The 23,281-nt window shown below is 43.7% G+C and overlaps 1 long non-coding RNA gene across 1 annotated transcript in view; it reads left to right on the top strand.

The window, feature by feature from the left end:
* Positions 1-22,978, top strand: part of LOC107122950 — a 205,997-nt gene extending 183,019 nt beyond the window's left edge. Inside the window, exon 4 of the long non-coding RNA XR_001482939.1 lies at positions 22,393-22,978. This is a non-coding gene — a long non-coding RNA (uncharacterized LOC107122950). The remainder of the gene's footprint in view (positions 1-22,392) is intronic.
* The last annotated feature ends 303 nt before the right edge of the window (positions 22,979-23,281 follow it).

Genomic DNA, 23,281 nt, shown 5'->3' on the forward strand with positions numbered 1-23,281 from the left:
TGGAAACCAAGGAGATCCTTTGAGGGCCATCCATAAACCTGCGCCCACACAAACATAAAGTAGGGATGGAGTTTAGGCCCTGTGAGACAACCTTGCTCCTTTTCCATTCCCACTATGTCTTCTGTTGCATTGGTAAAGATCAGCTGTAGATAGTTGGGGGGTGGGGGGTTGGCAGTACAAAAAAAAGAGGGGGGCAGACGGCTCAGATCTGACCACAGCCCTGCTTAAATCCCCTAATTCCTGAACCTGTTCCATTATCTGTGAGACAGGGTGATCGCCTTGTAAACTTAATCCCCCTCTTTATACATATACACACATACTTTATTGGTGTCATTTTATCAGCTGACAACATGGCCCTTTTACTGGCTGAGAATGTAGGAGGAAGCCAAGTGATAGATGAGTTACTTGAAAATCCAGAGGTTTTTTCGCACTATTTAACAATGGTATTTTTTGCCTCATTTAATGATTAGTGAACTCTTGAATTAACACAAAATTAAGTCTTTCTAAACAGTAGATGTTTGAAAGCCACGTGCTTCTTTTGTTCTGTAGTGCGAGAGTTGCATTCCTCTTTCCGTGTCACTAGAACAAATTGACCGTGGTCCATGGAAGTTTCTGTTCAGGCTCTCCTTGTAGCTGTTGGTAGTAGCAAACCAGAAACATGCTTAAAAAAAAAAGGTATCTTTCAGGTTCCTCTTTTCTTTGGTGAAGATATAGTATAAGTTAATATAGGCAGCTGGGCTTAGGATTTTAAGTTCCTCTAGATGTGGAAAGAAAGGTCATTCAATAGTTCTGTCCCCAGATTGCTTTTTTATGAAGCAAAAGGACTTGATTATTATCAGTCCTAGAATAAGGACGGTTTTATCATATTATTTTAGACTTGTATGTTTGTTTTAAAGGGGTTTTATGCCCAGGGTTGTCTTTATTGACTGGTTTATATTTTATTTTATTGACTTGGCCTGTTTTTATTGGCATAATTTGTTTCCATTCACTTGTTTTTATTGTTGTGGTTGATTTTTTTATTGTTTTAGTTGTGAGCAGATCTGGAGAAGTGGCATACAAATTTTAACAATAAATAAAAAATTACATTGCCTTTATTTTATCCATCAAGGCTTCTGATGTTATTTAATACCTGCATTATCACTTCCCTCATTCTAAATACGAGGCTCGGCAACAATGCTTTCAAACAAATACGTATTTAAAGTTTTAAAAACAGGTTTAAAGCATGGTTAATGCTATGAAATAATCCCATCAAAATGATTTTAGTATTGACTCACCACATCCGAGTAAAGGGGGGAGGGAAATCCAATTCCTTAGTAAAAGTTCTTTTAACACCTCCAGAAGATTAAGTCTTTAGTGCTGTTGCATTTCATTTCTGACACATTCTCCAGAGGGGGCTTGCATGCAAATTTCTTCATTTAATCTGTTTTGATAGTCCTAATATCTTGCTAGAAGGAAACTGTTCATTGATAGGTATTGTCTTTAGTTTGCATTCCCTTTGCAATATATCTGTCACTTTGCCCCCTGTAGCATTTTTGAAATGGGGAAATCCCTTCTTAGGACTGGAGCATCTTCCCATGTGGTGATGTCACCCCTGGGCCCTGGTGCAGGAGGGTTGTGTGTGCTCGTGGTTGTGGCTCAGTACACTGAGCACCTACTTTGCATTCAGAGAAGAAGAAGAGTTGGTTTTATATCCCGCTTTTCACTACCCAAAGGAGTCTCAGAGTGGTTTAAAATATCCTTCCCTTCCTCTCCCCACAACAGACACCCTGTGAGGTAGGTGGGGCTGAGAGAGTTCTGAGAGAACTATGACTCACCCAAGGTCACCCAGCTGGCTGCATGTGGAAGAGTAGGGAATCAAACCCGGTTCTCCAGATTAAAGTCTGCTGCTCTTAACCATTACAACCTGGTTTCAGTCCCTGGCATGTCCAGTGAAAAGGTGCTCGGACAGCAGGTGTTGGGAAAGACCCTTTCTCTACCTGGGTACACTTCAGAGCTGTGATTCCACATTAGGCAACTTTACATACTGAATCCCTCTACACCTTACGTTGTTCTAGGGCAACTGGTAGGGTTGCCATTCCTAATGGGGGTGGGGGTTTCCCCGATTTATGTTCCCCTGATCTGCCCACCCCTGAAGAGCGGGCAAGAATGCAAGAAAGCAAAGTGGCTGTCTGATGGGGCTTTACAAATAGCAGATGAAAGAAGGAAAGCGAAAGGCAAAGGTGAAAAGGAAAGATTTACCCAACTGAATGCAGATTTCCAGAGAACAGCAAGGAGAGATAAGGAGGCCTTCCTGAATGAACAATGCAAAGTAATAGAGGAAAACAATAGAATGGGAAGGACTAGAGATCTCTTCAAGAAAATTGGAGAAATCAAGGGAGCGTTCCATGCAAAGCTGGCCATGATAAAGGACAAAAACTGTAGGGACCTAACAGAAGCAGAAGAGATTAGGAAAAGATGGCAAGAATACACAGAAGAACTATACAAGAAAGACCTCAATGTCCTTGACAACCACGACGGTATAATCACTGACCTCGAGCCAGACATCCTGGAATGTGAAGTTAAATGGGCCTTAGAAAGCATTACTAACAACAAAGCTAGTGGAGGTGATGGTATCCCAGCTGAGCTATTCAAAGTCTTAAAAGATGATGCTGTTAAAGTGCTGCACTCAATTTGCCAGCAAATTTGGAAAACGCAACAGTGGCCACAGGATCGGAAAAGATCAGTATACATTCCAATCCCAAAGAAGGGCAATGCCAAGGAATGTTCAAACTATCGCACAATTGCACTCATATCACACGCTAGCAAGGTCATGCTCAAGATCCTACAAGCTAGGCTTCAACAGTACATGGATAGAGAACTGCCAGAAGTACAAGCTGGGTTTCGAAGAGGTAGAGGAACGAGAGATCATATTGCCAACATTCGCTGGATTATGGAGAAAGCAAGAGAGTACCAGAAAAATATCTACTTCTGCTTCATTGACTATGCTAAAGCCTTTGACTGTGTGGATCACAACAAACTATGGCAGGTCCTTAAAGAGATGGGAGTACCAGACCACCTCACATGTCTCTTGAGAAACCTGTATAAGGGCCAAGAAGCGACAGTTAGAACCGGATACGGAACAACTGATTGGTTCAGCATAGGAAAAGGAGTACGACAAGGATGTATACTGTCACCTTGCTTATTTAATATATATGCAGAGTACATCATGCGAAATGCTGGCCTGGATGAATCACAAGCGGGAATTAAGATTGCTGGGGAAAAGATCAACAACCTCAGATATGCAGATGATACCACTCTAATGGCTGAAAGTGAAAAGGATCTAAAGAGCCTCTTGCTCAGAGTAAAAGAGGAGAGCGCAAAAGTGGGCTTGAAGCTCAACATCAAAAAAACTAAGATCATGGCATCCGGCCCCATCACTCCTTGGCAAATAGAAGGGGAAGTCGTGGAAGTAGTGACAGACTTCACGTTCCTGGGATCCCAGATCACCGCAGACTGTGACTGCAGCCATGAAATTAAAAGACGCCTGCTCCTTGAGAGGAAAGCGATGGCGAACCTAAACAGCATGATAAAAAGTAGAGACATCACCCTGCCAACAAAAGTCCGCATGGTCAAAGCAATGGTATTCCCAGTAGTCATGTATGGCTGCGAGAGTTGGAGTATAAGGAAGGCCGAGCGCCGAAGAATAGATTCTTTTGAACTATGGTGCTGGAGAAGACTCTTGAGAGTCCCTTGGACTGCAAGAAGAACAAATCAGTCAATCCTCAAAGAAATCAACCCTGACTGTTCCCTGGAAGGCCAGATAATGAAACTGAAGCACAAATACTTTGGCCATCCAATGAGAAGGGAGCACTCACTGGAGAAGATCCTGATGCTGGGAAAGATTGAAGGTCAAAGAAGACGGGGACGGCAAAGGATGAGATGGTTAGACAGTGTCATCGATGCAATGAACATGAAGTTGAGCAAACTTCAGAGGACGGCAGAAGACAAGAAGGCCTGGCGTGATCTGGTCCATGGGTTCATGAAGAGTCGGACTCGACTGTGCAACTGAACAACGACAACAGATTGGGTATGTAATTTGGATGTTGCTGGTGCTTTGATATGGCTATGATCCATAATGAGTATATAGAGCAGCACTTGAAGGTGGACCTGGCTTCACCTCTGCATTTTTACCAGATGTTGGATCTCCATTACTTTTGAGTGAATCTGGGCTACTAAGGTTTGCATGCAGTGGCATGCAACTGCTTTTCCCATGGTGGAAATCCCACATGACTATACTGCACTTGAGAATATCAGAACCACATTGAATGGGGCTCATCTCTTGGGGCATTCTTACCTCAATGTCTGTAGGCCAGGAGGGATGATAACAGTGGGAACTGCCTATTCACATTCATACCTCAGCTGTGGTATGGCATCACACAATGTAGAAAGGATTATGTCACTAGTCTTAAGTTTTTAAATAATTTTACAAAAGGTAAATGGGGAAAATATTAAGAGCTCTGGTGAATCAGTAGTTTAGGAATGGCGGAGAAGAAGAAAGGATGACTGGAATTGACTGTGGGATCTGGGTTGTTTTGTTTTTTGTTAGAGACTTTCCATCAGCAGCACTTGAAATATTTCCAGCTGACAACCACCTTGTCTTCCTTCCTTCTGGCTGCCTCCAGGGCTCCTGCTTCAGTATGACTTGGTTCCAAATAGACAATACTTTTCTGGCAGATATCTGGACACCCAAGCAGTTGTGCTCGTATCTATCACAAACAGACACACGCTGCACAGTGAAGGAAATTACAAGACACAACTGGTACCATTTGTCAAAAAAGGGAGGGGAAGCCATGTCCAGAAGACACAAATGCAGCACATTTATTTAAAAAGTGCTCTTTTAAAATATATATATATATTAATCTTGCTCTGTGTGTGTTTTAAACTGCTCCAGTTAAGCAGCTCACCTCAGGTCTTTTAGTGAGAAGACTGCTACTAGATAAATGTCAGCTGGTTTCTACCATGTCGTCCTTCTCTAATTAGAGGTTTGAAATCAAGAGAAAGGAGAGATGGCTCTTGAGTGATTAATATCTGCATCATCCATCCCAATAGCCAGAGAAGGCACTGTAGCACAAAACTAACCCTTGGTGATGGATCTTGCAATTCAAGATAGATGCTGGCAACTGCACAACCATCAGTGGCAGGCAGTGTATCCAATGCAGGTCATTTAAATTATGCTGCCTGCCAGTGCTGATGCAAAAGGGGACCAAACTGAGTGATGCTTCCCCTTTAGCGTCCTGACCCGACCCTGGGTGGCGGTTGATCTCACTTACTGCACAGGCACAGAAGTGGCCACAAGACATAAAGACACAAGTCTTATCTACTGTACAGCTTGAGCTGAGTAGCAAAGAGAAAGGGCAAGACAAACTATTCTGAGGCTCAATTTATGAGTAGGTTGTGTTGATCGAAAAAGGGACATTCGCTGCAAAGTTCTCAGCGCACTTAGTTTTTATCCTGGGAAGAGGCTCAGAATCCTCCCTTCTGAGACAAGCAAAAGATTGGGAAATATGAACATGGCCACAGGTCAAGCACAGCGTTCTTCCTCATGTATTCAGTGTTTTATTCAAGCCTCTCTGTCTTTCCCTTGCAGTTCCAGTTAGGTTTTTAGTAGCATTGTGTGTGTGTGTGATTATAAGTGGTTGGTTATTCACTATCACCAATTTTTTTTGCACCTGTACCCTACTGAGGAGTGAAAACTATTTGCATGGCCAGAGGCTATGTGAGAGGATCTCTGACTTGTGATAGTATTTCTTTTCATCTTCCTTAAGCATATAAGCTGCTACTAACCATTAATTTTCAGTTAGACAGTCCTTTTCTTTTGTTGAGTGCTTTACTGTGCTTCTTATTCTGCCTTTAAAGGGTTGGAGTTAAGCTAGGGTTGCCAACCCCACCCCACCCCGGTTTGCCAGGGGTCCCCCGTTTTGGGGGGTTTCTACCTGCTGCCGGCCAGATGGCCGGCGGGGGAAGCCCCACCCCCAACACCCACAGCCACCCATCTCTCTCCCTTTAAGGGTGTGCAACCCGTGTTTCATCCCAAGCGTGAACTCCGCAAGCTTGCAGGGAAAAGCCAGCTTCGTTCTTAAAAGGGAAACGCAGCTGCTCTTAAAGGGGAAACGCTGGCTGCCGGCTACTTTAAGTGCAGGGAACCTGTGTTTCTGGAGATCCAGCGCACGGGGGGGGGGCAGACGTCCCCAACGTGATGACGTCACGTTGGGGATGCCCAACCCCTCCAGGAACGCCCCCAAAGTCCCCCGCTGGGGGTGGAAGATGGACTTGGTAACCCTAAGTTAAGCAGCTCACCTCAGCCGCTGCACTCCGCTGTGAAGTCAAACATTATACTTGTTGCTTTGGGCTTTGGGAACCGGGACAGAAACCTGTCCTTGGTCTTTGTGGGTTTTGAACCCACACTCTCCTTTTGCATAAAATGCCCGGGGCTTATTTGAATGAGTAGTGTGCCATTAAGTCACAGCCAACTTTTGGCGACCCCTCATGGGGCTTTCAAGGCAAGCCTCTGCGTAGCAACCCCGGTCTTCATTGATGGTCTCCCATTCAAGTACTAAACAGGGGTGACCATGAGCTGGGCTATTCAGGCTGCTCTGAGCTTGTTGAGGAAGGTGAGAAGTCACCATCCTACTTTCTGTGCTGCTTAATAAAAATACTGGGCATACTTGAGTCTCTCCTATTTCTAAAAGGCGCTTGCAAATTTAATGTCATCATTATGATATGCACATCACTCTCTGAGAAAAGGCCGGGGAAAGAAACTCCGGAAACAGCTCCATAGTTCAGAGGGCTTCTTTCAAAGATAGAGATTGGCCTCGTCATTTTTCGTGTTATATAATGCACAGACATTTGTCATGACTTGCCGTAGCGCACCCGTCTCTTTAAAAAAGCAGCCCTAAATGTCAGAATCTTCCCTGAGAGACGTTTGTTTCAGGAGTGTTGCATGTGTGTTTCTTCATAAATAGCAAGAGTGTAATCTTAGCCATAACCCAGTTTGTCACTGTGCTGACAGGATCAGTCTGCTGCCTTCCTGTCCTTGGCTGGCTGTGCTGTTCTGAGGCCCATCAGGCAGGATTTGGAGCATGGTAGGCAAGGGCTCAAGAGAGCTGCGGTGGCTCAAGTGGTTAAGACGCTGAACTGCAGGCTGTGGAAGGTCGGTAGTTCAGCAGTTCGAGACCCGAGTGTGCCGCATGATGGAGTGAGCTCCCATCTCTAGTTCCAGCTCCTGTCAACCTAGCAGTTCGAAAGCAAGAAATTGCAAGTAGATAAATAGGTACCACTTCGGTGGGAAGGTCACAGCGTTCCGTGCGCCTTGGTGTTTAGTCAAGCCGGCCACATGACCATGGAAACGTCTTCGAACAGCGCTGGCTCTTCGGCTTTGAAACGGAGATGAGCACCGCAACCCTAGAGTCGGACTCGACTGGCTTTCGAGAAAGGGAGCCTTTACCTTTACCTTTTTAGGCGAGGGCCATCTGACTTGCTTTCCTTTCCTGCGTTCATGTATTTCTTGGGCATTTAGGGTATCTTTGATCAACTGAATGTAAATGCTCTTCCTAGGCCTCTGAGGCAGAATGAATGGCATAGCTAGTCCAACTCAAAGAAAAATATCTTTTTTCTAGTGGCTTTGCTTGCGCCATTGAATTATCTTCCCTAATACAAGACATTAATTTGTGTTTGGGGTATTGCCTCGAGCTCTGAGCCTGCTAATATTGACAGGGGTCTGTCTTACAATGACAATGGAAAGGCAAGCCTTTCTTGGGTATCTACAGATCAGAGCTCCTAAGTGTATAGCTCGAAATGAGCATTGCTTCCAACTTTGCTGACACAGTCCCCCTCTACTAAAGAGAAGAAGGAACAACATCGGCACCTGTAGGCATGAGATGAATACAGCTATCATACAAATAAAATTACCGGCTGCCGGATGGCAACAGCTTAATGAAAACGTGAACTGTTAAACAAATAAAGGCAGTCGAGCTCATAATACTTCTGGGGGAAATTTCAGTATCACAGAGCAGAGACAGAATTGGGAACACCATGCCAGGGTATTTTTCTCCAATTACTCCCCACCCCCAACATTCAGTACACGTGTTTGCCGTGGAAATGGCTATCCTTGCTACAGATTTGAAATGTCAACCAAGTAAAAAGCCAAAACCAGTGCCAGACTTTCAAAGATATGTAAATAGAAATTAGCTGAGCTGGGGAGCCCACAGGTGATTGTAATTTTCCTCTGTAGACCCTAAACTCATCAAAAAGAAACCCTTTTCTAAAACAAACAAACACAAAATTTTGAATCAATATTTTCTTCTACTTGTACTACTTATGTTGAAATGTTTTGGGCACTTGGAAAATAAGAACTGCCCTACTGAGAGGGTACCCTATATATCCACACATGAAGTTCGCAACATACCATGTGCAGTCTCTAATATCTCAAAGGTGAGGGATTTTTTTACCTGTCACACTTAGTGACCTAAATGAGCTGCATGTGGGCGATACACGCAAGGGGACACCTTTCCTTATCTGTTGCTACCATCTACTGCAGCTAGGGCTGCCAATTCCCCCCAGGGGGCGGATTTCCCCCCGCTTTGGAGGCCCGATTTCCGCCCCTGCGGAATCGGGCCCCGGGAGAAACCCCACCCCCGCATGCACATCACAGGCAAGTGACGTCATGACGCCGGGCACGCTGGGGGCGGGGCCACAGCCATTTGAGGGGAAAACATAGAGTTTTCCTCTCAAATGGCTGTGGCCCCTCCCCCAGCATGCCCGGCATCATGACATCATTTGCCTGTGACGTGCATGCGGCGTGCGCGCGCACTCCGGGAGCCACCCCAGAGTCCCCCGCCGGCGAGGTAAGTCTATTTGGCAACCCTAACTGCAGCCAGTCTGCAGCCATTAGGAGCCAGGGAGGGTCCTTGATACAATACATTGGTGGTGAAATATCTGTTGCCTTCCAATGCACACCCAGCCTTCTGCCTGTTTTTCCCCAATCTGCAAGAAAGCTCCCAGGTTTGTTGTGCAGATGGTTCAGTTTGTTGCATTCCGCGCAGAACACACTCCCAAGATTTCTGCTTGCCCTTCATTCTAAGAGACCGCCTCTCACCATATATGCCCCAGAGAGTCTTGCACTCTGTGGAGAACCATGTGCTGGTTATTCCCAGCTCAAAAGACGTTCGCCTAGCCTCAACCAGGGCGGGGGCTGTCCTCGGCCTGGTGGAACATGCTGCTGACTGAGATCAGGGCTCTGCAGGACCTACTACAGTTTCGCAGGGCCTGCAAAATGGAGCTGTGCCAGTAGGCTACTATTAATGGCTTGGCTTCAGCCCTTTCATTCCTGGCTGTAGGAACTGAAATTGAAATTTGCTGCACTGCCCGCTGTAACTGTTTTTAACTGGTTTAATGTATCAATTTAATATTTGATATTTATTTATTGGATCATTTTAGACTGTAATGGAATTTATTGTTGTGACCTGCCCTGAGCCAGCTTGCGGGGATGGTGGGATATAAAGCAAAATAATAAAAATAAAATAAATAAAATAAATTCTGTAGCCTCTTTTTAAGTTGCACCATATATAAATGGGGTCCTGCTGTGTCACTGAGTGATTGTCTGTTCCTTTTTGCCTTTGGAAAGGAGAGTATTCTTTCCAGTATTATAGTTAGTAGAGGTTTTAGTCATAAATATTTCCAAATCCCCCTTTAATCCCCTTAAAACTAGAGTGGAATCTGTGCAGGTTTTCATTATTCCACTTTTGAAAACATCACGTACTAACTGGATTCCTTTATCCCTCCTGGGGTCTAGGGGACTTGGAGAACGGGAGGAGGGGTTAACCCTATTGCACAAGGAAGGGAGTAGCCAAAGTTCTCTCTTTTTCTTTATAGACTATATATTTTTGTTCTCATGAAGGTGTCTGTGGTGATTGTTGTGTTCATACTGTACAAGTGGGAACCCGCAAGGAGTTGCAGGGATGGGATCTTATTTCCTCCTCCCCCCACGATTTCCTTTTTCCCAGTTCTGTGGTGCCAGCTGCTAGGCTAGGCCCACTTGAATGGGATGGAACGCTGAAAGACTCGACTCGTTAGGGGCACATCACTTCCTCCCTCCCACGTTACTTCCCCTTTCTCTCTCCTCTTGGCAACTCCCATATCCTCTCCCTTTTCCCTGCCTTATTCTCTGCTTCTCAACCAATCTACCTTTTAGCTGCCTTCCATTTCAGCTATATTTATTATTTCTTTTACTTCATTGGCTCCTTGACACTGCTGATGCTAGTGGGACTTGTGGGAGGCATCTGATTTCCCCATTCCACACTATTTCCTCTTTCCCTTTCCTGACAGGCCTCTTAACCTCTCTTCCTTTCCTGCTTCCTTCTCCCCTTCCCACCCAACATCCAACCTACATTTATCTGCCCCTTTGTCTTCAGGTTTCCCTCTCCCCCTGAGCAGCATCCACCTAGGAAAACTGTGGCCCACTTCCAAGGTGCTGGCCACTGGGCCAGGCCAACTTGGGTGGGACATTTCTCTTTCCCACTGTTTCCTCCTTCTCTTCTCCTTCCCCCATATTCTGTTCTTTTTTCCTGCCTCATTCTTGCTTTCTCAGCCATTCATCAACCTACCTTTTGTCTGCCTCTCATCTTCAGCTATATTTATTATTTATTTACTTCATTCAGACCCCACCTTTCTCCACAGTGGGGACCAAAGCTGATTACATTATTTTCCTCTCTTTTTTTCTCCTTACAACAACCCTGTGAGGTAGGTTAGGCTGATAGTATGTGACTGGTCCCAACGCACCCAGTGAACTTCCACAACAAGAGGACCCAGACCCTGCTCTGAAGCTCTAATTGCTACACCATACTGGCTTTCATTGGACGACTGCTGTTGAAGTGTAGCAAGCAGCCAGGCCTAGTTCAGTCACTCAAGTCAGTTGGTTTCAAGTCATTCAGTGGCTGCTGCCAGGGCTGACTCCAATGAGTCTTCTCTCAAAGGCCAAAACAGCCCTGGAAAGGATCCTGCCCCCTCCCCCCACCTTTTACTCACAGAAACCATATATATATCAGATTTTTCTGCAAGCCTGGGGTGTTGTTCAGGTTTGTAGAAAGATCTGTCTTGCCTGCTCACAGCTCCCATCACTGGATATGTATCCTCAGATTTGGTCAACTTCATTATTGGAGTATATGATGATGATTTTCTGTATATGCAGAGAACTGATGAACTATTTTGTGCACTGTAAAAGAGAGAAGACAAGTGCATTTTAAAGCACCCTTGGTCAGTTCTTTTGGAGCCATTTCAGCCTACTGGGGACAAGCCAACTTCCATGGCAGTTGCTACAATCCCATTTCGTCCAGCCATAGCAATGCTGGCAAAACTTCAAAACCACTACACAACAGTGGTTCTCAGTCTGTAGGTTGGGAGCAGTGTTCCTTCTAAGCTGAGTTAGTATGAGCTAGCTCACAGTTTTTTAGCCTCCGGCTCACACACATTTTTGTCTTAGCTGAGGAAGGATGGCTCCAGAGCAAACTAATTTATGCAGCAGCCAAATTGCTTGCTCACAACTTTAATGCCAGTAGCTCACAAAGTAGAATTTTTGCTCACAAGACTCCACAGCTTCGAGGGAACACTGGTTGGGAGCCCAAATTGGGGCACAACTCAGTCACAGATGAGTTGAGGCTAGGAGGGAGAATTCAACAAGGTAAGCTGGGAGAAGACGAGTTGGGAGGCTTAACAGCATTTTTTTAAAAAATCTCCCAGTATTGTTTTATTGTTTCACTTGTGAGCTGTCTCAAGGACATTCAGGGAGGCAGCATACAAAATTTCTGAATAAATAACTTGTGATTTGCCTCTGCGTAATGTTCAGAATGGTCATGAAATATAGCCTGTTGCTCAGGTGTGTGATATATTTAGAAATATTAAACATTAAAAATTAATTGTAAACTTGTTCATTTTTAATTGAGGTGAAATACCTGCATTTTATGTTGGGGGTGGGAGAACAGTGTGGAGCTGTGCTTTGCAAGCGGGTCCTGAAAAGTATGGCGAGTTTTAAAATAGGCCTTACTTCAAAAAGTTTGAAATCCACAGATGCTAGTACGGTTTTAGGATTTGTTCTGCCATGAGAGAGATCCCTCATCTCATCCTTTTTCTGCTGTAACTCCTCTTTTGTGTATGAGCGGGCAAAGAGGGACAGGATTTTTGGCTCCACTGGTTCAAGGCTAGCAGACATACAGGCTGAAAGCATATGTTTAATTTTCGGAGAAAATTTAAGGTAGTTTGATAGATGGATAGCTGCTTGTAGTCTGTGTATAACTCATTTTGTACTCCAGTAAAGGTACTTTAGTGCTTTGCATCGTTCCAATAACCTGTTTGCAGAGAAGCTGTAGTGACACAAAACAGATGTGTGTGTACTCCGTGTGAAACAATAGTGTCCTCAAACTACTTTCAACTACACTGAAAACAACTGGATTTCGGTAAAGCTTTTGACAGGGTTCCCCATCATGTTCTGATGGGTATACTAAAGGACTGTGAACTGGGCTGTAGGATAGTTATCTGGTTAGGGAACTAGTTGGAGAACCACACGCAGAGAGTAGTTGTCAGTGGCATTTCATCTGAATGGAGGGAGGAGTCTAGTGGGGGTGCCACAGGGCTCGGTTCTGGACCTGGTACTTTTAAATGTTTTTATAAATTATCTGGATGAGGGTGTGGAGGGGCTATTCATTACATTTGCAGATGACACTAAACTGGGAGCAGCAGCAAACACACCAGAGATAGAATTCAACAAGATCTTAACACCCTGGAAAAGTGGGCGGATGTCAACAAGATGCAATTTAACAAGGACAAGTGCCAAGTTCTACATCTGGGTAACAAAAATGCGGAACACGCATACTGGATGGGGGGATACACTTCTGAGTAGCAGTGTGTGAACAAGATCTTGGGGTAAAGGTGGACCGAAATTTAAATATGAGCAGTCAGTGTGATGCAGCGACAAAAAAGGCTAATGCAATCTTGGGCTGTATCAACAAGAGGCATAATATCCAAATCACAAGATGCTGTGCATTGCATTGGTCAGGCTGCATCTGGAGTATTGTGTGCTGTTCTGGAGGCCTTGCTTCAAAAAGGATGTGGACGGAATGGAGCGGGTACAGAGGAGAGCGACGGATGAGCTCCCCCTCACTGGCAGTCTTTAAGCAGCTTCTGGACAAACACTTGTCAGGGATACTCTAGAATGATCCCGCATTGAGCAGCAGGTTTGTACTAGATGGCCTGTATGGCCCCTTCCAGCTCTGTGATTCTATGATTCTATAACTGTGTGTCTCCAACCTTACCTAGGCCCAAACGACATGATACTTTTTTAAACGAGTCTTGTTTTTCCAGCTGCACGCCAATAGCAGCCGTGGGGTACATCATTTTGAAGCCTGCAATGGACCAATTTGCCTTGGGACTGCAGTGTGGGGGTTGACTGCTGTGTGATTTACCCGTAACAAGCCTATATTGAATTGGGCTACAAGTAAAGTTAATATACTGTAAACTTTTCATAGTAAGTGATCCAGTGTGATCCAGCAGAAGAGAGGAGGTGATGGTAGTGCCAGTTCCAGCTCAGCTTTGGACTCTCCAATTGGCTGGGTCACTTCTACACTCAGCCTTTGTCACTGTATAATTAGAACATTCATGACTCCCCTTGCAGGGTTGCTTGCAAGAATAAGGTGCTTTGTATATTGAAAGCGCTATATAAATGTTAGTGTACCCCTGTATCAACTTTTTTTTAAGCAGGAGCAAAAGGGAGATACTTTATCAAGAAGAACATTCTTCCCCGCTTTTCTCCTTCTACATCCATTGGCAAGACATGGCAAATACGAATAACATCATTCTAGCCTGGTGGGACTTTCTTAATGGTGGCAAACAAGATTAAATGCAATTAACATTAACTTAGCAAAATCACCCTTGGTGTTGATGCCACTGTTAATTGGCCGTCATCCTCCTGGGTAGTGACCCATTGCAAAATTATGTTCATTCTTTTCATCCCCTGTGCTTTCCAGCTTCTGGCCACAATAGAGGTTTAGTTCCTTGCGATGAGTCATTGCAGGAGTCTGCTTTCAGAGAGGACTGGGCTATATATGAGCTTAGATGTCTTTCTTTAACAGTTTTCTGGGAATTTCAGAGCTTCACAATCAGAGAAAAACACTTCCTATGAATGGGCTAATGATTTCGGCTCTATCTGGGTAATAACTGCGATCAGAGCAATTGTCCTATGGAAATCAATGTGTTATAATGCATGAGTAAACAGGTGAGAATTAGAACTGCTAAAGATTAGGAGATGTTGTAAATTACTCTGTAGAGTGTAGGTGATCGGAGCTGTAGTTTATGCGTTCTGTGGTGGTGTGGGTTTTTTTTTTTAGTCCCTTGAGTAAATATATGGACTAAGCAAAGAGACTCCCTCTCTGTCAAAGTCCATCCCAGTCCATCCATTTCAAGTGGGCAGTTGTGATTAAGGCACACCAGCAATCTCTTGGCGCATTCGGAACACAAAGAAGCAATGTAAGCTGCCCGGCATCCAGCTGCCTTTCGCCAATGAATGGTTCAGGTTATGGATGGAGGGACTGGAGGTAGCCTTGCCTTGAAAGATTGCCCTCAGAATGAAAGTCGGTCAGAAATATAATAATACGTTCTTGTCATGGGGGAGATAGAGAGAGAGAGAGAGAGAGAGAGAAGAAAGTATTCTTGGTTAAAAGCAACAAATATAAGGTACATTAACAGGAAGATTTTTCACCAAAGAATGCCTCCAGGCCTCCAAATCGCCGTGACCGCAGGCAAAACAAGAAGCAGGCATCCAGAGTAGTCCATGCTTGACAAGGCAAAACAAAGGCCTTTGTGCATTATGTGTTGTGTTCAGTTCACTGATCCAAGCAAGCTTCCCTCCACTGTCCTCTCTGCCACGATTCTTAAGCCAAAACTATACATTATACTCAGTTGCCTGCAGCTTTCCCCAGACGTAAAGCAAACATGGGAAGCTGAAGTCTTGAGCAGTAGTAGGGTAGAGTTTAGGTAGGTGCATAAAGTAAATGAGGACATTCATTTGCAACTGGAGGCTGCCCCTTGCTCACCTTCTCTCCAAAACCTGATTCCAGCTGCACCCAGCACCTGTTAAGTCTGCCATACAGTCCACACAGGAGGCAAACGAAGGGCCTTTGGATCATGGCCTGAACTTTTGTTTTTGGATACCATTCAGTAGTCATAGAAAATAAGGTGATTCTTCTAATAGACTGTAACTGGTTGAGTGGGGAGCAGAGGGTAGGAGTAAACGTATGTTCTCACAGTGGAAAAGCAAATCTCTTAAATCTGTATTAAGATGGATGTTTTTAGATGTGATTGTGTGTGATCTGGAATCAGGGACAAGTAGTGAAGTGGCCAAGGTTGCAGATGATGCCAAATTATTCAGGATTATGAAATCCAGTGCGCTTTGTGAAGAAGTCACAAACCTGATGAGTGGACAACTGTATAGCAAATGAAGTTTCAGTGACAGTAAGTGTGGAGTGAAGCACATTGGAGCAAGAAAGCCTAACTTTACATTTCACATTTAGGATGTGAACTGACAGTGGCACAAGGATCACGCAAGGATTCCTAATCTTCCTGGATTTCCCCTCCCACTGGAAATCCAGGTTCGAATCCCCACCTGTGCCATGGTAGCTTACTGGGTGACCTTGGGCCAGTCACATTACTCTCACCCTCGTCTTGACCTGGATAGCCCTAGGATAGCCAGATCTTGTCAGATCTAAGAAGCTAAACAGTGGCGACGTGGAGGCAGGCAATGGCAGACCACCTCCAAACATCTCTTGCATTGAAAACCCTACAGGGTCACCATAAGTCAGCTGTGACTTCACAGCAAAAGAAAAAAAAATCCCACCATACCACTTGTGTTCTGAGCAGGCACTTAGGGGGGCTTCTGTTCTCCATTTTGGAGGCCAAAAGCTGACCATCCCAACATCTGCAAGGCATTTTTTTTATTTAAATTTTTTATTTCCTTCTCCTAAAAAGGAGAGAAGTTTCGCTTTAGAAATCAGAAAAAAAGGGAAGGGTATATAGAGGGACAAAGAAAAGTGTGAGTGATGTTAATACAGGTATATTAATCTGTTAGTATTAAAGGCAAAGTTCAAATCACGGTGAGCGTCTTCTTCTGTAGTTGGGTAATCATCTCTTTCTTCGTTCTCCTTTCAAATCGGGCAATTAGTATGTTAGTAAAGTCCTTTTGGGGTTAATAATCCTTCTATGGCACTGTCCAGATAAGTCCTCAAAATTTAAGATGTTTTCCCTTTTTTCTCTCTTAAGTTGTACTTTGGACCTCCGGCTGCTCCTTTTACTTCTTCTTCTTTCACCTCTCCTTCCGAGCTGCTGTCATCTTCGCTTCTTCCCGAAATCCACTCTGCGAGTTCTGCCTCTTCTTCTGTATTGGCGTGCTTTCTCAAAAATTCTTGTGCCTTCAAGATAGAATCAATCCTTTCTCTTTTATCTTTAAATTTACAGACCAGTCCTTCTGGCATTAACCACCTGTAACTAATTTGGCGTTTTTGTAAGAACAAAGTCAATCCTTTATATTCTTTTCTTTTCATTCTAATTTCAAATGGAATGTCTTTCATGACTCGAATTGGTTGTTCTGCAATTTTCAAGGGTGTTGCTGAAACTGATTTTAAAATTTTATCCCGGAGATTTTCCTTGGTAAATTTCACTACCACTTCTGCCGGCAGCTTATTCTTCTTTGTATAGTTGGAATAGGCTCTATAAGCCAGATCCATTTCTTCTTTTATTTTTCCCGCTTCGCTGCCGATCCGTGGTGCCAATGCTGTTGCCAAAATATCTCTGAGGTCTTCCTGTACCTCTTCTTTCAGTCCTTGAAATCGTAGAATCAAATTTGATTTTTCCATTTGAAGCATTAATAATTTATTTTCCTGCTTCATCTGTTGTTTTTCCACTTTAACAACTTTCTTCTTTACACTCTGAATTTCTTCTGTTGACGCCAGACACTTCTTTGCGATTTCATCTACCTTGTCAGCAGTCTCCGTCATTTTTTTCTGCTGAATACTGAAAGCCCCCTCCATGTTATCAAGTTTCTGATTTATTTTCTGCAGTTCCTCTAGCAGATGACGCGCAAGTTCACCTCCTACAACATCTACAAGGCATTTTTGAGAGCTAGGGGCCTGCCTTTGTACTAAACTAACCAGCACTAGCCAAAGCATCACAATATAGTGATCACAAGCTTCACCAGACTGAATGTTAAGAAACACACTGCCTCCCAAAGAAGGAGCCCCAATGCCCCATTGTTTCCAAAGGACTAAAGTCAAACCAGAGAATCTCTGCAGTAGAAACTAGAAAGACCTGGTGGCAACCTACTAAGGCTTGGGTGAGTTTTAGGCTCTTTCAAGTATTTTGTAACTTTTTTTTGCAATGCACTCCCCTTGAACCAAAAGTTCCTGCCCCGGACACTTTTGACAGAATATATTACCACTTGTATCAGGGAGCAAACCAGTTCCTCTTTAAAAAAAAATAATCCACCCTGAACTTTATTGCATGAACACATTCCACAAGTCGCTGAGAAAAAATTAGAGGATTGGGAAGCATTTGCAGTGCCTGGTGTGGCAGGTGGCCTTGCAATCTTATATGCATCTGCATGTTTAATAGATGCAGCCTCAGGGCCTTTTTATATATAATACTGTTCTGTCAGCAGTAGTTTGTTATTGGTTTGGAGGGTTTGTATGAAGTATCCTGCTGCTTGACATACATGATAGTAGCAAGTGACAATGGTTTAAATTGGAGCAGTGACCAGTTTGACAAGATGTCCACTTGAATCTCTTGTGCACAGAGGAAATGGCAAAGGGGGAATTGCAGCCCACCAATAGTCAAATGAACCTGCTGCACAAATGGCTGGTGATTTCCAGTGCTTTCCAGTCATTGCCCTGTTTGTGATATTGTGCTCTCCTACAGCCTCATTTAGGCATGGGTAAGTTTTCATTTACAACTGAGGAATGAGGTCTTTTCTGCTGTTGGAATTAGTAAAAGCAAATCTTTGATGTGATCTTCTCAGGATTGGTGCAGTACAAATTTGGACATTGGGTCAAATCCATGTACCAAGGAGCTCTATAGTTTGGGGTGTGATGGACTTCACAGTGTCTAATGAGCCTAGTAGTAAGTGTTTTCAGCCTCCAAGCAGTGCCAGTCCTTGGTGAGCCAGATGTCTCTTTTGAAGAAGGGAAAAATAGCAATTAGTCCTTCCATCCACAGGATGTTGTTCTTAGAAGTAATTTTGTCAGGCCTCCAGTGGGAGCAGCTTCAGTTGATTGATTAGTGCCATCAAATGCAGCTTTGATTCGCAGAAACCTTTTGGGATATGAACTGCAAATTGGGAAGCCCAAGGATAACCCTATTTTCAGTAATCTTTTGGGACTGGTATTTCTTATCTGACGGTTCTGTGATGAAGTCTTTTTACTCAGCTGACATATAAACTTCAGCATATCACCAGATCTGGGCAGATAGTTTTCAGTCAGAAGAATTTCATTTGTTGAGATGTGCCAGTTGATACTCCTTCATGTAACATCTAAAAACAGATGAAGAACCCAGATTGTTATCACAAATTTAAAACCAACCTCTTTTCTTCCAAAAGAAAACTACTGCCATCACCAGAGCCCAATTTTTAAAAGATGAATAAACTTTTGGATATCGTTTTTTCCGGTTTATGGAGCAGCGATGGCGGACATTCTCCCAGGACTGCGGGGGAACGATCCGCACACCAGCAGGCTGGAGGGGTGCTACCTCAAGTAGCACCCCCACGGAGCCGTTGGGATAGGCTCCAGGCCAGAGGGCTTTTGAGGGGTAGCCTCTTCAATGGCGTAAAGTCAGAGAATTTGAGGCTCCCCTCCGCCCTGATGGTCCGGCCGCTGCGTCGCCTTCAGGCACAAGCTGGTTTGACTGGGACAAGCGCTGGAGATCGAGCGGAACAGCGTTGAAGCAAGCGAGGTCAGAGAAATTGACCGACAATGAAAGTGAGTTCAAAATAAGCGGACGATTGTAAAAAGCAAATCCCCCCCCCTCCGTGGGAAAGCGGATCACAAAGAGGGACGCCTCTTATGCAAAAAGACTGAGAAGCAAGACGAAGGGGGAAGGGGGAGGAAAAACAGCGAGTGTGTTTTGAGAGGCTTACTTGATTGCTGACAGCATGGGAGCGATCTTTAGAGTCAGAGGGAAGCGTCAGAAACTGTAAACAAATCGTAAAAAATGGCTGCAGTGCAAAGAAAGCTGAAAACGAAACCGCCTGGAAGCCAGAGCCCAAAACCGGAAGAGGGAGCAGACATCATGAAAATGCTAGCGGATATGCTCAAGCCAGTGATGGAGCAACTCGATGGTGTTAATCAGCAACTGACTGTAATGAATAAAAACTTTGCATCTCAGCAGCTCCAACTGAAAGAAACGGAGAAGAAGGTGGAGCAGGTAGCTGGGAAACTTAAGGAGTTGGACACCACGAGCAAGAAAATATAGAAAAGAATGTGAGAAGTGGAAACAAAGCAAAATCTACAAGAAAACCGTTTGTTACAGCTGCAGATGGAAAAAGCCAACATGATTCTCAGATTCCAGGGAGTTCCTGGGGCAGAGAAGGAGGATCTGATGAAGATATTTAGTGAGACCATCGCTCCAGCAATAGGCTTAACTGGTAAAAGAGATGGAGACGGCTTATAGGGCTTACTCCAATTACATTAAAAAAATAGCCTGCCTGGAGAAATTGTGGTGGTCAGATTCTCAAGAAGACAGACCAGAGATGCTATTTTAAAGGCGACATCAGCAACTCCACTGAAAATGGGAAAGTTAATCATTAAAACTTTAAAAGACATTCCATTCAAAATTCATCAAAAGAGGAAAAACTATAAGGACTTAATTTCTTTTCTTCAAACTAATGGAATTTCGTATAGGTGGGCGATCACGGAGGGTGTCATCTTCAAGATCAACGATAAAAGAGAAAATATTGATTCCACCTTTAAAGCCAATGAATTTTTGCGACACCAGCTGGGAACGGAGGAAGATTCCAAAGAGGAAGAAACGAAATCAAGTGACTCTGCCACCTCGGGAACAGAGGAGGACTCTGCTGTGGAAACCGGAGCAGAGGCAGCCAGAGTGGTATATGACTTTAGAGACAGAAAACCGAAGTAAAGGCAGGAGGACTCTGAGAATTGCCTTTTGAAGCGAAGAATAAGAAGATGATCAGAAAGCTCTCTCATAACAACTAAAAAAAATGTTAACATTGAAGCTGAGACAAACAAGAACTCTACAAGTATATTGTTTTAATTAACACTTATATTACTAACACTTTCACTAAGTGTTAGTAATATCTCCTCCTCTTGGGGTTTTAGTATAGTGTGGTTACCTTTTCTTTGTCCCTAGATGTAGTCCCCTTCCTTCATACTTTCTTTGTAGTTTGTAGTGTATTGAAAAAATAAAAATATCCCTCTGGGGATTTAAAAATAATAATAATAATAAACTTTTGGATATCTTACAGGGCTTTGCTTATAAATGTGATAAAACACTTGCATTTGATGTTCTTTGGCTTTGACCATCTGTATAAAATGTCCCTACAACCTGAGTATGTAGTAGTGGTTTCTTCTGCAAAACTCAGACCAGATGCTAACTGTAGACAAGTCCTTAAATGTCCTTCCCTAATTCTTTTAATGTCATAACCTGATGTTGACAAGTGTGGTGATAAAAGGCATCGTGGTATAGAGGTTACCGTGTTGGATAAGACCTGCGAGACCCAGGTTTAAATCCCCATTTGCCATGAAACTCCCTGGGTGACCATGGGCCAGCCATTTTTCCTCTCTATCTCAGCCTAACCTGCTGCATCAAAAGTTTTTCTGTGACAATAACATGGAGACGTATCTACCTACCCTACCTGAAGCTCTTCACTCCATGTTGTTCAGAGGACATGACACTATATTTTGTATGTTACCCCCAGCCCCACCTGAATTTAGACCACCAAGTACTGCCAGATCCATCACATGGTCACTGAAACATCTCCTGCTTCGTTAAACAACTCACCCATTTTCCCATAAATATGTACATAAAATTCCTTTCCAAAAATCCCACATGATGCTACATCTTTTCCTTCAGATCCCATATTGAAACTTGCTTTTTAGGTGAAGTCTTTGGCACTATTGCAGATTTTAACTTTAAACCATCATTTAGGACACAGCAGGCCTGAGAATCTGGTTTTAGGTTTTTGCGTAAATCTGTAAACGTGCATTTTCCCCACTGTTCTAGCTAACTTACAGTTTTCAGCCTTGAGAAGAACAACATATGAATCAATGGCTTTATGCCCAGAATAAATCCTAGAACAAACGGAACAGAATTTGTAACCATTATTCTTTGGAAAGCTCAGAGATGTCTAACATCATACCTCTAGAGAAAAAGAATTAGATGCTTTAATAAAGTCACGTGAGGCTCACATAATTATGTCTGTATAAGATAGCCACGCCGTAAAAGTTTGCAGTGATAATACCTTATCTTTGGCGAGACTTTTCTGAAAAGCTTTGGTAAGAATTTTAGAAATTGTATTTTAAATGCAAGCTAGGTCGGAGGAGGGATGGCATATGCTTTTTTATTTATAACCTCATTAACATATTCTAGCACTTTCTGTATAATAGTGATTCTTGTTTACTTACTCTGTCCAAGGATAACTAGAGTGATTTTAAATAAAGTTCTTGGAAGACAGCATTGAGTGATCATTGGCTGGGATACAAGGTTCTCACCAGGACCTGGAATAAATGAGTTTCTGACTTCTCTTCAGTCAGGAGACTGCTATCTATACAGAATGATAATTGAAGAGACTGATCATTCTTCACACAGCTTCATGGTTTAGTGGTTAAGACCCTACTTTAAAACAGCTAAAGAGCCTCTTTGTTTCCATGTCATGTAATCTAAATAATGCCCCACATGGGTGAGAGCAGCTCCATAACAGCACAGCCTCCGTAACAGCACAGTCTAACTATGTGTAATTTCAATGAATGCATATTCTTCCACTGGTTAACTTTGTCTCCACCTTCCTCCCCTTCCTCTGTTGCATCCTCCTGTGTAGAATTTTAGATTGTAAGCTCGGGGCAGGGACATGCATTCTTTGCTGTTACTCAGTAAACAAAAGAAATACTGGGCTTTATGTTTTCAGCATGTCAAATTTTGTCTTTAAATCTTAACTGGGACTTGCAGAAAGCAGGTTATGATGAACTTCAGGACTTAAAGGGTGTGTGCTCCTCCACGACCTAGTGCAAGGCACCTCGTTGCATTCCACATTATGTGGTCTTCCCAGTATCTGACTAAACAGTAACCCATCTCTTTATTTCTCTTTCTCAGGAACTGTTGGTCCATTTTGATTAAAGCCCGGCTGCCAGCAGAAGTACAGAATGCAGGGGACCACCAAAGCTCTTAGAAACTCAGCATCTTTTTGGATGCATGCTGGTACAAGTGGGTGCCTTCTGTGCAGTGGGGTCCAGAAAAGCATCGTGTCTCCGATATACAGATGCCTGCATGTATCAGTCTGAATTGATGGATTTGGACTCGAGGAAGAGCCCCAAGGTTGGGGAAGAAATGTTCTGCAAAATGGGCATCAAGATCCTCATCCTTCTTTCACAGAAATTTCACTGAGAGAAGAATCCTCATGGACAGATTACATTCTCCTTCAGCATGCAAGACGGAGGCCCCCATTAGGGAAAAAAAGCTTGTTAACTGTTGTTTTCACTGTTATCTAGTCTGTGTTTCACAAGATGTTGCCTTCGTCCTTGTTTCTTAATGCAAGGCATCTGAGGAACATGGGGAAATGCCAGAGCCCCACTTGTTACGGTCAATACTGCTCTCCACATGTGTTTTCATTTGTTGAGTGAGTTGAGACCAACTGAAGCATTCCTTCTCCCTCCTCTTTAACACTCCCCCTAAGAAAAATAAAGAGTGCTTGATGGACATGCTGTCAGATGTTTTCTGATCCAACAGTTCAACACGGACGCCTCCTCCTCTCCCTCCTTGTCCCTGCCCCTATCATCAAGACTTCCAGTCAGTGTTGATAATAGAAACCATTCCAGACACTGTTTCTAAATTAGAAATCTCATTTGATTCATGCCAAGAGACGGATGGGTAGCTCTGGCTTAGTTGGAAAGGCACAAGAGTTCTAGCTGGCAGAGAAAGCCAGTGTTGCTGAGTCAAATGGCAAAAGGCTCTGCCTGCTCTGTGCTCGCTCGCTCTCTCTCTC

Source organism: Gekko japonicus, unplaced genomic scaffold, assembly GCF_001447785.1.
Source record: "Gekko japonicus isolate JY-2015 unplaced genomic scaffold, Gekko_japonicus_V1.1 scaffold69, whole genome shotgun sequence".
NCBI lineage: Eukaryota > Metazoa > Chordata > Lepidosauria > Squamata > Gekkonidae > Gekko > Gekko japonicus.